Raw genomic sequence first — 12966 nt, 5'->3', positions numbered from 1 at the left:
CTGACTTTGCCTAGTCCTCCCTCACTAAAATCCAATTCACTTGTATCACATCCCTGATGGTCCTCTTTGAAAACAAAGGACAAACAACAACATATCCATATGATTTCTCTTCCTACAATCCCCCCCCACACACACACACACATGCCCACTTGGCTATTAGATGCTCCATGAACTTCCACATGAATGCATTTATATTGATCAATTTCACCCCTGGATTTCTCTCATTATCTGCTTTTTATAATTCTACTTGTCTTTTAGAGCTCAGTTCAAGTGCAAACTTTACCACTTGACTTTCCTCTAGCTTCATCAAATATACTCTGGTTCTCTCCTTGGCTATAATTATTCTAATTTGTGGCTCCTCCTTAGTAGAATGTGAGTTCTTTGAGGGCAGGGCTGTGTTTTATGTATCTTTGTCTTCCCACTGTTTAGTATTGGTTCTTGTGCATAGTAAAGTCATGATATATGTTTGATTAACTGAATTTTAAATTGTTGAATTGACATTCGCTGCTCCCATTTTTTAAAATTCCTTCTGCCACCACTCTAGTTCTTATCCTCTTCTTCTTTCACATAAACTGTTGGGTTCCCAACTGGTCTCTCCTCCCTCTAATCTTTCCTAAGGTGCCATTATACTTATCACACCCCTGAATCCCCACAACCAAATCAAGTATACACTCCTTTAGCTCATTTTTAAATCCCTCACAATCTGGAAATAGAATTTCCACCTTGTCTCCCATGTCTTCACATGCTATTTTCCAATCAAATTCTCTTACTTACCAACACACACCCCTACTCATCCCTGTGCCTTTGTTCGTGTTCATAACATTGCCCTTCTGCCCAAGGACTTTGCTTGTTTCAAGGACTCAGTTCTGGTGCTATCTCTGTCATGCAGGATCTCGTGACTTCCCATCTGTATTCAGACGATTTTATGTAGTTTTTCCTTTATACTTATCTAATTTATAGTATATTTGTTAACTAAGTGCATCTTCTAATTTTACAACATTTTAGTCAGTCCTCTTGGATTTGGAGTCAAAATGAGCTTGAGTACTAGTCGGCTAATTGTTACCTATATAACCCTGGGTAACCTCTCTGGGACTCATTTTCCTCATCAGTAAAATGATTGACTGAATTAGATGTTCTTTAATATCCATTCTTGTTTAAAATTCTATGATATAGTACAGTCCTGGCATTTTACAGATGAAGAGACTTTTTTCTCCAGGAAGCTGATGAGACTTCCCAGAAGACGTGGGGGTAAGCTCCCTATGCCTTTATGTCATAAGATGCTGGAATTACCAGTAAATACTAGATTCTGTAATTTTAATAATTGGGACCCACAGTCAGTATTCTTGTTGAACTTGTTGAAGGAATTTCCAATAAAATTAACCATACTCTAATTGCTTGTTTGCTATAGAGTGATGGCTTTATTAGGAGGAATCCTGCCTTTGACACTTCCTATATATATATGTAACCATGGGCAAGTTCCTTCTCAGGATTTCCTTTTCCTCCCATGAAAAATAGGGATAAAAACATTTGCATTGCTTGCTTCCTTCACAGTGTTTTGGGAAGATCAAATGAGAAAATGTATATAAATGATTTGCTAACCTTAAAGAATTATTAGAGAGTGTCCCTAAAATTATTATTGTCCTTAAATTATTATTGTTAAAATATAAATCTGAACTAGGACTTTGGGGACATCTTTCATAAATATTATCAGATAGAAACTGGATCTGGAATTTCATTAAGCTATAGAATTCCCAGATGAAGTAACTCCTTCAGTCACTGAAGGTTGATGCCTTCTCTGTCTGTAACTTGTAGTCTCAGAACCTCTGTCCTCTGACCAGAGTCACTTTGAGAAGTGTTCTTCTAAGAGGGTGGCTGTGAGGGAGATGTTGTAATCACAAACAATTTTTCTGGGACTGAGTTTTTGACCTTTTTCCTATCAGACTCATTTGTCAGCCTGGTGAAGTATACAGATCCCTTCTCACAATAATATTTTTAAGAGCATTAAATAAAATACATGAGATTACAAAGGAAACTAATTGAAATAGTTATCAAAATATTGAAAAACATTCATGAATTTCTAGTTAAGAAATTCTCTCTAAGGCCAGAGATTAGCTTTATCTGAGTCATTATGAAAGTTAATTAGGGGATATCTTTTTTTAGTGAAGGGCCTCCACTAAGCTGCAGGTAGAGCTGCAATTTCCCAACTTCTCAAATACTTGTGAACCACGTCTTATGCGGTAAATTCAGTCTTGAAAAGGTGGGTGTGAATCCAATTTTGTAAATTATATCCTGTGTTAGAAGCACTAGAAAAGATCTTATTCAAAGGAACCCTGGAGTTTGTCCTTTGTAAATCAAATAATTCTTTTGCAATGTAAAAATCTCTCTATTTGTTTATTGTATAAGTTCCTCATCAGTCAAAAGTAATTTGACAGAAAGTCTCTAAAGTTTTATAACTTTAATACTTTATTAATCTAACATACTGGGTCACCTTGGACCTCAGCTATCTCCTTAATAAAATAGCAAGAAGAAGGAATTATGGGTCCTGGGGTCTCTTCCAGATCTAGATCATATTCTTTTTTTCCTGTGATCTTGACAAGTCACTTCCTCCCCTCTCTGGGCTTCAGTTTTCTCACATAGAAAATCAAGGGATTGGACTGGATGATCTCTGGCTTCAAAATTGTATGATCATTCAGAGGTTAATATAGTGGATTCCTTAAAGGGAGGGGCACCTAGCAGTTCTCTGGATTAATTCCAAGATCTTTGAATTTTTAAAAAATGTAAATATTGGTTTGATCCTACAGTCATAATGGTTCTTTCTCAAATGGCTCTTTCCTCCAAAAAAAAAAAAGATCACTCCAAGAGTGATATTTATAATACTATAATAGTGACTCATTGATATGAAAAATGAAATTTTGAAATGCTATCAGGGAAGAACAGAAGGAGAAATGAAGATAATTAGCATGATTATTTGTCAAACATCAACACACACTCACACACACACACACACACATTCACACACACAAACACAAACCCTTTTTGAGTCCTTTTCAGCTATATAGCCCAACCCAGCAGTGAAGAACTGATGAGTCTTCAAACTCTATAAACATATTTGAGATAGCTAAAGAAAGATCACAACTAATTATATGAAGATCTTTTGCTGATTCATTTTTTCAAGTTTTAAGTGTAATTTTTTAAAGGTATATATTCCAAAGGACTTCCCGAGTAGAGCCAAGATGGTGGAGAGAAGTTCACAAGCTCCCTGAACTTTTTCCAGTTTTCCTCTGAAACAACTTTAGATGAAACCATCTGGATAATTTAACATCATTCACCTGTTATATTTGGCCAAATTTTCAATTAACCCCTAAAATGCTCTTTATTGAATTTTGAGTCTTGCCCATGGTTGTGGCAGTGCCAGACCAAATATTCCATAGCCTGGAAGTTCTCTGCCTCTGCTCTAAAGGAACAGAATCCATAAAAGACAGAAACAATTGTTCAGCTCAAATATCTGCAAGGGACTTTAGTAAAGGTCAGCTATCTTGGATAAAAGAGTAGCTCATTATAGTGTAGGGTCAGGGAAACTCATGGCCACAGCACAGATCCCAATTCAGTTGGCCAACAGTACAGCAAGTCATTGTAAGGGCTCTACACCCAGTGCAGAAGGCATACTGCAGAATGCCAGTGCAACAAGTGGGACTGGGTCAGGTTACTGTAGGGCAAGGAGAAAGCTACAAGTTACCAGATCCCTGGCTCACAGCACCAAAAAACTTGAGAATGTGTCCCCTGTACTCCAGGATCAGGGCTCAACTTTCAAAAAAGAACAAAAATCATCCCAAAAGAGCCCTAACCCTAGAAAGTTACTAGGGTGATAGGGAAGTTCAAAATGCCATCTCAGAAGAAGAAGCAATGACAAAATTCTTAAATGTAAAACCTTAAAGGGGATTATGAATTGGTCTCAAATCTAAAAAGTTCTCTTGAAAGAATTCAAAAACAATTTTAAAAGTCAAATAAGAGAGGTAGAAGAAAAATGGGGCAAGAATTGAGAGACATGCTAGAGAATTAAGAAAAATTGGAAAAGAAAAACAATCCATTTAAAAGTAGAATTGATCAAATAGAAAATGGGCTACAAAAGTTAACTGAAGAAAATGAATTCTTAAAAATTAGAATTGGGAAAGTGGAAACTAAGAACTCTATAGTGCATCAAGAATCCATCCAACAAAATCAAAAGATAGAAAAAATAAAAGAAAATGTAAACTACTTCATAGGAAAAGATGTCTAACCAGGAAAATAGATCCAGGAGAGATAATTAAAGAATAATTGGACTACCTAGAAGTCATGATTAAAAAAAGATCCTGGACAATATCATTCAGGAAATTATCAAAGAAACCTGCCCTAATATTCTAGAGCAAGAGAGTAAAATAATCCCTGAAAGAATATACCAGACACCTTGTGAAAGAGATCCCAAAATAAAAACTCCAAGGAATATTGTAATCAAATTTCACAATTATCAGCTAAAGGAGAAAATACTGCAAGAAGCCAAAAAAAGAAATGATTCAAATACCAAGTAACCACAGTCAGGATTACACAGCATTTAAGGATCAGAGGGCCTGGATTGTGATATTCCAGAGGCAAAGGAGTTTGTTTTACAACCAAGAGTCTACTATCATGAAAAATTCAGCATATTTTTTCAGGGGAAAAGATGGACATTCAACAAATAGGGGACTTACCTGATAAACATACCAGAACTGAATCAAAAAACTGATCTTCAAGTACAAGATTTAAGAGATGTGAAATAAAAGTAAACATAAAGAAAAGATAGTTAATAAGACTAAATTGTTTACATCCCTACATGGGTTGGTAACACTTGTAATTCTTGAGAATTGAGTTGAATAAACTTAGACAGAGGGTAGGGTATAAGTTGATTATATTAAAAAAAATTCAAACATTTAAAAGGATTATACTAGGAGAAGAAGGGAAGACAGAAGAAAGCAAATCACATCACATGAATAGCCACAAAGAGAGGGAAAGAAGGGAGGGTATAAGCATTGATTGAATCTTACTTACAATGTATTGGATTCAAAAAGAGAACAACATGCACTTCCAATTGGGTTTAGGGATTTTTCTTACCCTATGGAAAAATATGAGGGGAAAGGGGACAAAAAGGAGTGACTGATAGAGGGGAGGGCAGATTGAGTGAGATAGTGTTCAAAAACAAAATACTGCTGAGAAGGGATAAGGTGAAAGGAGAGAAAAAGATAAAAATGTAGAGAAATAGGATGGATGGAAATACACAGGATGAACTTTCCTGTGAAACAGAAATGGATAGCAGGGTAGTTTAAAAACAAGAATCTTACAATATGTTGTTTACAAGAAATACATTTGAACATCTGAAACACAGAGCAGAATATTTTGTGCTTTAGCTGAAGTAAATTTAAAAAAAGCAGGGGGGAGCAATCTTGATCTCAGACAAAGCAAAAGCAAAATTAGACCTAATCAAAATAAATATCTACTAAAAGGCACCATAGGCAATAAAATAATATCAATACTATGTACATATATATAATATTTTTATACACACTTATATACTAAGGGGTACTGTAAAATCTTAGAGGAGAAGTTCAAAGAATTATAGGACAAAAGATTCCCTCTTTCAGCATTATATAAAACCAATCACAAAATAGGCAAGAAAGAAATTAAAGAGATGAACAGAATCTTAGAAAAGTTAGACATGATAATGCCCTGGAGAAAACTGAAGGGGGACAGAAAGGAATATACTGTTTCTCAGTGGTACATGTCACCTACACAAAAATTGACCACATATTAGGGCATCACAATCAAATGCAGAAAAGCATAAATATTAAATTTATCTTTCTCAGATCATGATGCAATAAAATTACATATACCAAAGATGTGTAAAACGATAAACTAAAATTAATTGAAAATTAAATAACCTACTCCTAAAGAATGAGTTGATAAAAAAAACAAATCATAGAAATAATCAATAATTTCATCCAAGAGAATGACAGTAATAAGATAGCATTCCCAAACTTATGGAATACACCAAAATTTCCTTAAGAGAAATTTTGTATCTCTAAATGCAAATATGAACAAATTAGAGAAAGAAGAGATTAATGTACTGGGCATGCAACTAAAAAACCAGGAAAAAAAAACAAATTAAAATCCCCAATTACACACTAAATTAAAAATCCCAAAACTTAAAAAAAGAGATTAATAAAATTTAAGGTAAAATTCTTGAATTAGTAAATAAAACCAAAAGTTGGTTTTATGAAAACAAAATAGATAAACTTGGTTAGTTTGATTAAAAAAAGAAAGAAAAAAACAAATTTCCAGTATCAAAAATGTACATGATGAATTCACTATCAATGAAGATGAAAATAAAGCAATAATTCAGAAATATTTTTGCCCAACTATATTTCAATAAATGTGGGAATCTAAATGAAATAGATAAATGTTTACAAAAATGCAAATTGCTTAGATTAGCAGGAAGAAATAAAAATACTCAAATGATCCCATTGCTGAAAAAGAAATTGAACACATCAACAATGAACTTCATAGAAATAATCTCTAGGGCCAGAGGGATTCACAAGTGAATTCTACCAAATATCTAAAGAACTATTAATTACAAGATTAAATAAACTACCTGGGAAAATAGATGAAGAAAGAGTCCTTCCAAGTTCCTTTTATGATACCAATATGGTGCTGATACTTCAACCAGGAAGAGGAAAAGAGAAAAAAAATTATAGAACAATTTCCCTAATGAATAGTGATGCAAAAATTTTAAATAAAAAAATAGCAAAGAGATTACAGCAAATTTTCATCAGGATAATATACTATGACTAAGTGGGATTTATGCCAGGAATGCAGAACTAGTTCAATATTAGGACAATTACCAATATAATTGACCATTTGAATAACAAACTATCAGAAATCAGCATCTCAATAGATGCTGGAAAAAAGCTTTTGACAAAATACAACATCCATTCCTATTGAAAACACTAGAGAGTACAGGAATAAATTGATTTTTCTTTAAAATGATAAGCGGTATCTATCAGCAAGCATTATATGCAATTAAGGATAAGCTAGAAGTGTTCCCAAAATTATCAGGGATAAAACAGGGATATCCATTATCACCACCATAAGTCAATAATGTACTAGAAATGTAAGCTTTAGTAATGAAAAGTTTAAAAAAAATTGAAGGAATTAGAATAGGTTAAAAAAATAAAAAACAAACAGAAAACTCACTCTTTGTGTATGATATGATGGTATACTAAACAATCTTAGAAAATCAACTAAAAAGCTACTTGAAATAATTAACATTAGCAAAGTAGCACGATATAAATAAATCTACACAAATCATCAGCATTTCTATACATTATCAAAAAAGCCCAGCAGCAAGAGATAGAAAGAGAAATTCCATTCAAAACAACTGTAGATAAATATTTTTGAGTATACTTGCCAAAACAAATAAAATATTTGTGAATCTATCTGTCAAGCAAAAAACCAAATATTATATGAATATAATTATAAAACACTTTTCCACATAAAGTTTGATCTGAACAACTGGAAAAATATCACTTTCTCATGTGAAGTCTGAGCTAATATAGTAAAAATGAAAATTTTATCTAAATTAACCTACATATTGAGTGGCAAATCAAGTAAACTAATCTAAAATTATTTTATAGAGCTAGAAAAATAAAAATGTATATGGAAAAGTAAAAGATAAAGATATCAAGGGAAATAATGAAAAAAAAAATACTAAGGAAGATGGATTAGCCATCCCAAATCTAAAACAATATTATGAAACAGTAGCTATAAAAACTATTTGGTATTTGCTAAGAAATAGAGTGATGGATCTGTGGAATAGGTTAGATTAACAAAAGAGAGTATTAAATAACTACCAATCTACTGTTCAGTAAACCCAAGAATTCCAGTGTCTGGGATCAGAATTCACTATTTGACAAAAATAGGTGGGGGAAACTGGAAAATAGTATGACAGAAATTAGACATAGAACATTATCTTATGTCTTATACAAAGATAAGATCAAAAATAGGTCATCTAGACATAAAGGTTGGTACCATTATTAGCCAATTAGAAGAGCAAGGAATCTTTTACCTGTCAGTATTATGGAGATCAAAGAAAAGATAAAGAACATTATGAAATGTGAATGAATAAATTGTACTGGAAATGTTAAATTGAAAAGTTTTTTTGTGCAAATAAAACCATTGAGGAAAGTAGAAAGTTGTCAGTATTTCTGAAAAAGGATTCATTTCTAAAATATATAGAGAGAAGTGAGACAAATTTATAAGAATGTAAGTCAATCTCAAGTGATAAATGATCAAAGGATAGGAACAGTTAGTTTCCACACGAATAAATTAAAACTATCTAAAGTCATATGAAAAAATGCTCTAAAACATTATTAATTAAAAAATGCATATTAAAAAAACTCTGAAGTACCACCTTTCACCAACAAATTGCCTAAAATGACAGAAAAAGGAAATGATAAATGGTGGAAGGGATGTTGGAAAACTGGGACACTAAAACACTGTTGGTGAAACTGTAGATTAATCCAACCATTCTGGAGAGTAATTTGGAATTACGTCCAAAGGCAAATAAAATTGTGCAAACCATTTGATCCAGCAATACCACTACTGGGTCTGTATTCCAAAGAGATCACCAAAAGGTGAAATGACCCACATATAAAGAGTCAGAAATTGAGGGGTTATCCATCAAGTGGGGAATACCTGAACAAGTTGTGGCATAATTATGAAATGAATGCTATTATGCTATAAGAAATGTTGAACAAGATGTTTTCTGACAAATCTGAAAAGTCTTACATGAACCAATGCAAAGAGCAAAACCAGGAGAACATGTGTACACCTAAGGGCAACATTGTGCCATGATCAACTATAAGGGATATAGCTCTTCTTGAAATACAGTGATCAAAGAAAATTCTAAAAGACCTGTAATGGAAAATGCCATCCTCATTCAGAGAAAGAACTATCAAATCTGAATGCAGATTAAAGCATACTATTTTTTACCTTTTTAATTTCATTTTTTTTATTTTTCCTTTCTTGTGGGTTTTCCCTCTTTGTTCTTATTTTTCTTTCACAATGTGATAACTATGGAAAAATTGTGTAACACAATTTTATATGTAAACAAAAAATAATTAACTAAAAATATATGTTTCATATGAAGAAAACCAAGGGAGATAAACAGTCACCATTTATGCTAATTAATCTCTGAGTTACTGTCCACATACACCGAATCTCCATATAGCTGTAGCTAATTCTCAAAGGGAAAAAGAAATGTTGGTTTTTTTAAAGTTTAGTCTCCTCAATGCAAAATGGATGGCATATTCTACAATCTCAATGAGAGTAAAATGAAGAGAGACCCATTATGGAAAACTTCAAGTAATAGCAGGAGGTTTAAAGAAAATAACAATTCCAACTGCATTATATTTTTACATTCAACTCATGCAGCTACAAAGTCTTTCTAGGTCTTCATTTTAGAGAAATGTACCCAAGATATTAAGGTCCACATCTGTCAGTGCAAGCTGAGTAAAGCAAGAAATACTGCCTATTTCTAAAAAGTAATATATGGGCCAGTAAATTCTTTGCCATAAAGACACAATAAATTCCTTCCCATATATAACAGCTGCATACGAGAATGGAAAGTTAAACTGCTGCCACTGGAATTGGGTGCTGATGCACTGCTCCCCATCCCTACCAACATTCAACCTGTCTCTCCCAAGAAGTACATTTCAAACATCTACCTTCAAAATGATGGGGAACTAAAATCAATGGAGCCATTATTTGGCTGGATCTGGGTCACAGATAGCCAGATCTTGACCATCTGAAAATGTCTCAATTTTTTGGATGTGAAGGGTTTTGACTTAAGTTCAGGGTATAGTAGCCAGAGAAGATTGAGATATTCCTGGTCTGGGTATTCTATTGAGGCTTCTAGGAAGAGCAATCTAATCAAAAGTTGATTGTGAATTCCAGGATTAGATCAATCCATGAGGATGAAGAGGTTTCCAGTCCATGATCTAGAAAATTGGAAGTATGATCTGGAAAGGAATGAATTCTGAGAGAAACTGGAAAAAAGCAAATGATGGCAATAATGAACCATGAAGAAGGTGGAGATTAACTCATAACAAGAGGTCAAACCAAGGCAAGCAATCAGAAAATTCAAAATGGATTTAATGTGCCACTGACAATATGGGCCTCAGATAGGAAGTTTCTTATTCTTTTCCTATTCTAGTAGGAACCAGTAACTAGTTTTCTTACCCAGAGCTCATAGACCTTCCATGTTAGGTAGATGCTCACAGTAAGCTCTTTGAGGTTGGGTACCATCTTTGTAGAATTTCTATTCCTCCCATAGTGGCTATCAAAAGACTACACATTTATGAGATGCTCAGTTAGTAATTAACTCACTGATTATTTGGACTTGAAAGTCTTTGGTTAAAGAGAAACATCTCTTTTATGAGTTCATGTTGTTAGTAACCGATGCCAATTTATTTATTTAGCACAATACAGTAATTATAGGTGTAAAACCTTTCTTATTATTATACTCAAGTATAAGTTCTGACCTCAGAGAAAACAATAAAACTGAACAATTATTAGGATTCAAACCAGATCTCTTAAAGGAAAAATTAAATCCAAGCTACAAAGAAATAATTATTTTACATATTGCAATCTTGTCCATTTTTCTTAAAATATAAAAATTGTTTCCTTCAATAGCATAAAAGTTGAACAACCTTTGTTAAACAGAGTCATTATCTTAAACATCTGAGTCATGACCAACTATTTTTTTACCTCATTTGGAATTTTCTTGGCAAAGATATTGGAGTAGTTTGCCATTTCCTTCTCCAGTTCATTTTACAGATTAAGAAACGGAAATGAAAAGGGTTAAGTGACTTGCCTGAGGCCACACAATTATTAATTAAGATGTTGGATTTGAACTCAGGTCCTCCACAAATCCAAGGTACTCCACCAACTATACCACCCAGTTAACCAATCTCAAATATATAGTTAAACCAAGTCAAGTAACAGATTAAACTACATTTAGAAAGTTCACAAATCAGCTGATGGAGAAGGAGGATTTACATTTCATCAAGTAGTTTAGGTCAACTGAGATTCTTCCTTTTGCTTCTTATCTAAAAAATGCTTAAGTTCTTAAATTTTCGCATTCCATGGAACAAGTTTTGGTCAGGTGAGGTTTATATAAGTAGAAGACAAACATTCAATTAACCAAAACCTGAGCCCCAAATAAAAAATTAGTCAAAGGAAATAAAAAATAAAAAAATTAATTTCCATTTCCATTTTAAATATAACCCCAAATCTCTATCCCTGTTTTCCCTATAGTTTTTTTTTTTTTTTTTTACCTCAGAATACTTCCTTTCAGGGTTAGCCTGACGAATATGTCTGAATAGATTCGATTCAGGTACTACTGAATCCACTCATGTATTGCATCTTCTTTCTTGTGTAGTAAAAGACTATGGGGAAGGAAAGGAGTGGCAAAATCCATGGGTGATCAACCCAATTTCTTTTCCTTGTAATGTCCTGAGAGAGTTTAGAGGATGAATGTCTTACTTGGGGGGACAAAACATGATGCCTTTAAAAAAAGGCTATGTATTTATTTTCACAGAGAGACTTTTGCACTATGTTGTTATTATTTTTCTTATGCTTTTTGAAGTGAGTTGTGGGAAGCATTCAGGAAAGATTAAGGTCACAGAGGCTGTCTATAACCAAGGCTGTGGGAAAGACTTCCCTCTTCAGCCTTCAGGTGACATTTCCAATGATCTCCTGGTCTATAACTCTCACCAAATGACAAGGGCTATCTGACAGGTCAATAGTTTGTGAGATTCAGTCCTAAGATGTCATTCTTTCCTTACCTAGCTGAAACCATATAAATAAGTAAATTAATATCTGCTACATACATATTTATATGCATTCTACTCTCTCTCTCCCTCTCTCTCTCTCTCTCTCTATATATATATATATATATATATATATATATGTATATAGTGTGTGTTTATATGTTTGTGTGTGTGTGTGTGTGTGTTTGTATGTGTGTGCTTACACCCACAACAGAGAGTTAAGAACTTTTTTAGGAGTTTCTTTTTTGGAGGTAGCAGAGTTAAGATAATTTGGCCAGGTGAGTGTCACTGCCTTACTGTGTGTCTTTAGGACAAGTCACTTCTTATCTTTGGTTTCAGTTTCTCAATCTGTGAAAAGAGGATATTGGACCAGATGGTCCCTCCAGTTCTAACTAATTGATGAATCAACTATGATTTGTCCCCTCCAAATTCTCATTAAAAATCATTAAAGTCCTTTCATCTTTAATGTGTTCCCCACAGTCTATTTTCCTCATCTAACTCTGTCATTTGATTTCATTGTTAAGACTAGCTAACATGAGGCTTGCCCATTATAAATGATCACAAACTGCTAGCTGAATAAATGAAAAAAATTAATATACTTTTTTTTCTTCCAAGGCCTGTGAAAGTAAATATCTTTAACAAAGATTTTCAATGTGAAATTTGCTATAAGGACTAGAAGGACTATTTTCTAGTGAAGAAAGGAATTTATCTAGTAAAAGAAATCAAGCTACATCTATAAGAAATCAAGTAATGAAATTCTTTTCTTTGGCCAGAACTTCTCTCTCCTGTCTTGTTCTACTATTCCCTAGAGCAGCTTGCATTGAGCACAGCACATTGTAAAGTAAGTGCTCTATGAATGTCTATTTAATTGAAGTCACTCACTATTGTAAGAACTCATGGAAACTATTGGGAAGGCCTAAGACTATGGCCTGGGTGCCATTTGTAAAAGTTGTGAATGACTGAGAAATCAAATTATAGGTCTGTACAAAGCCATGAAACTACCTTTGTTTCTGTTGAGGCTTTTAATTGTTGAGGGGAAGAGAATAAGTTTTTTTAAGGCCTTACTATG

This window comes from Macrotis lagotis, chromosome 4, assembly GCF_037893015.1.
Source record: "Macrotis lagotis isolate mMagLag1 chromosome 4, bilby.v1.9.chrom.fasta, whole genome shotgun sequence".
Classification (NCBI taxonomy): Eukaryota; Metazoa; Chordata; class Mammalia; order Peramelemorphia; family Peramelidae; genus Macrotis; species Macrotis lagotis.
The sequence above is the reverse complement of the archived record's forward strand: the minus strand, read 5'-3'. Positions refer to the sequence as shown.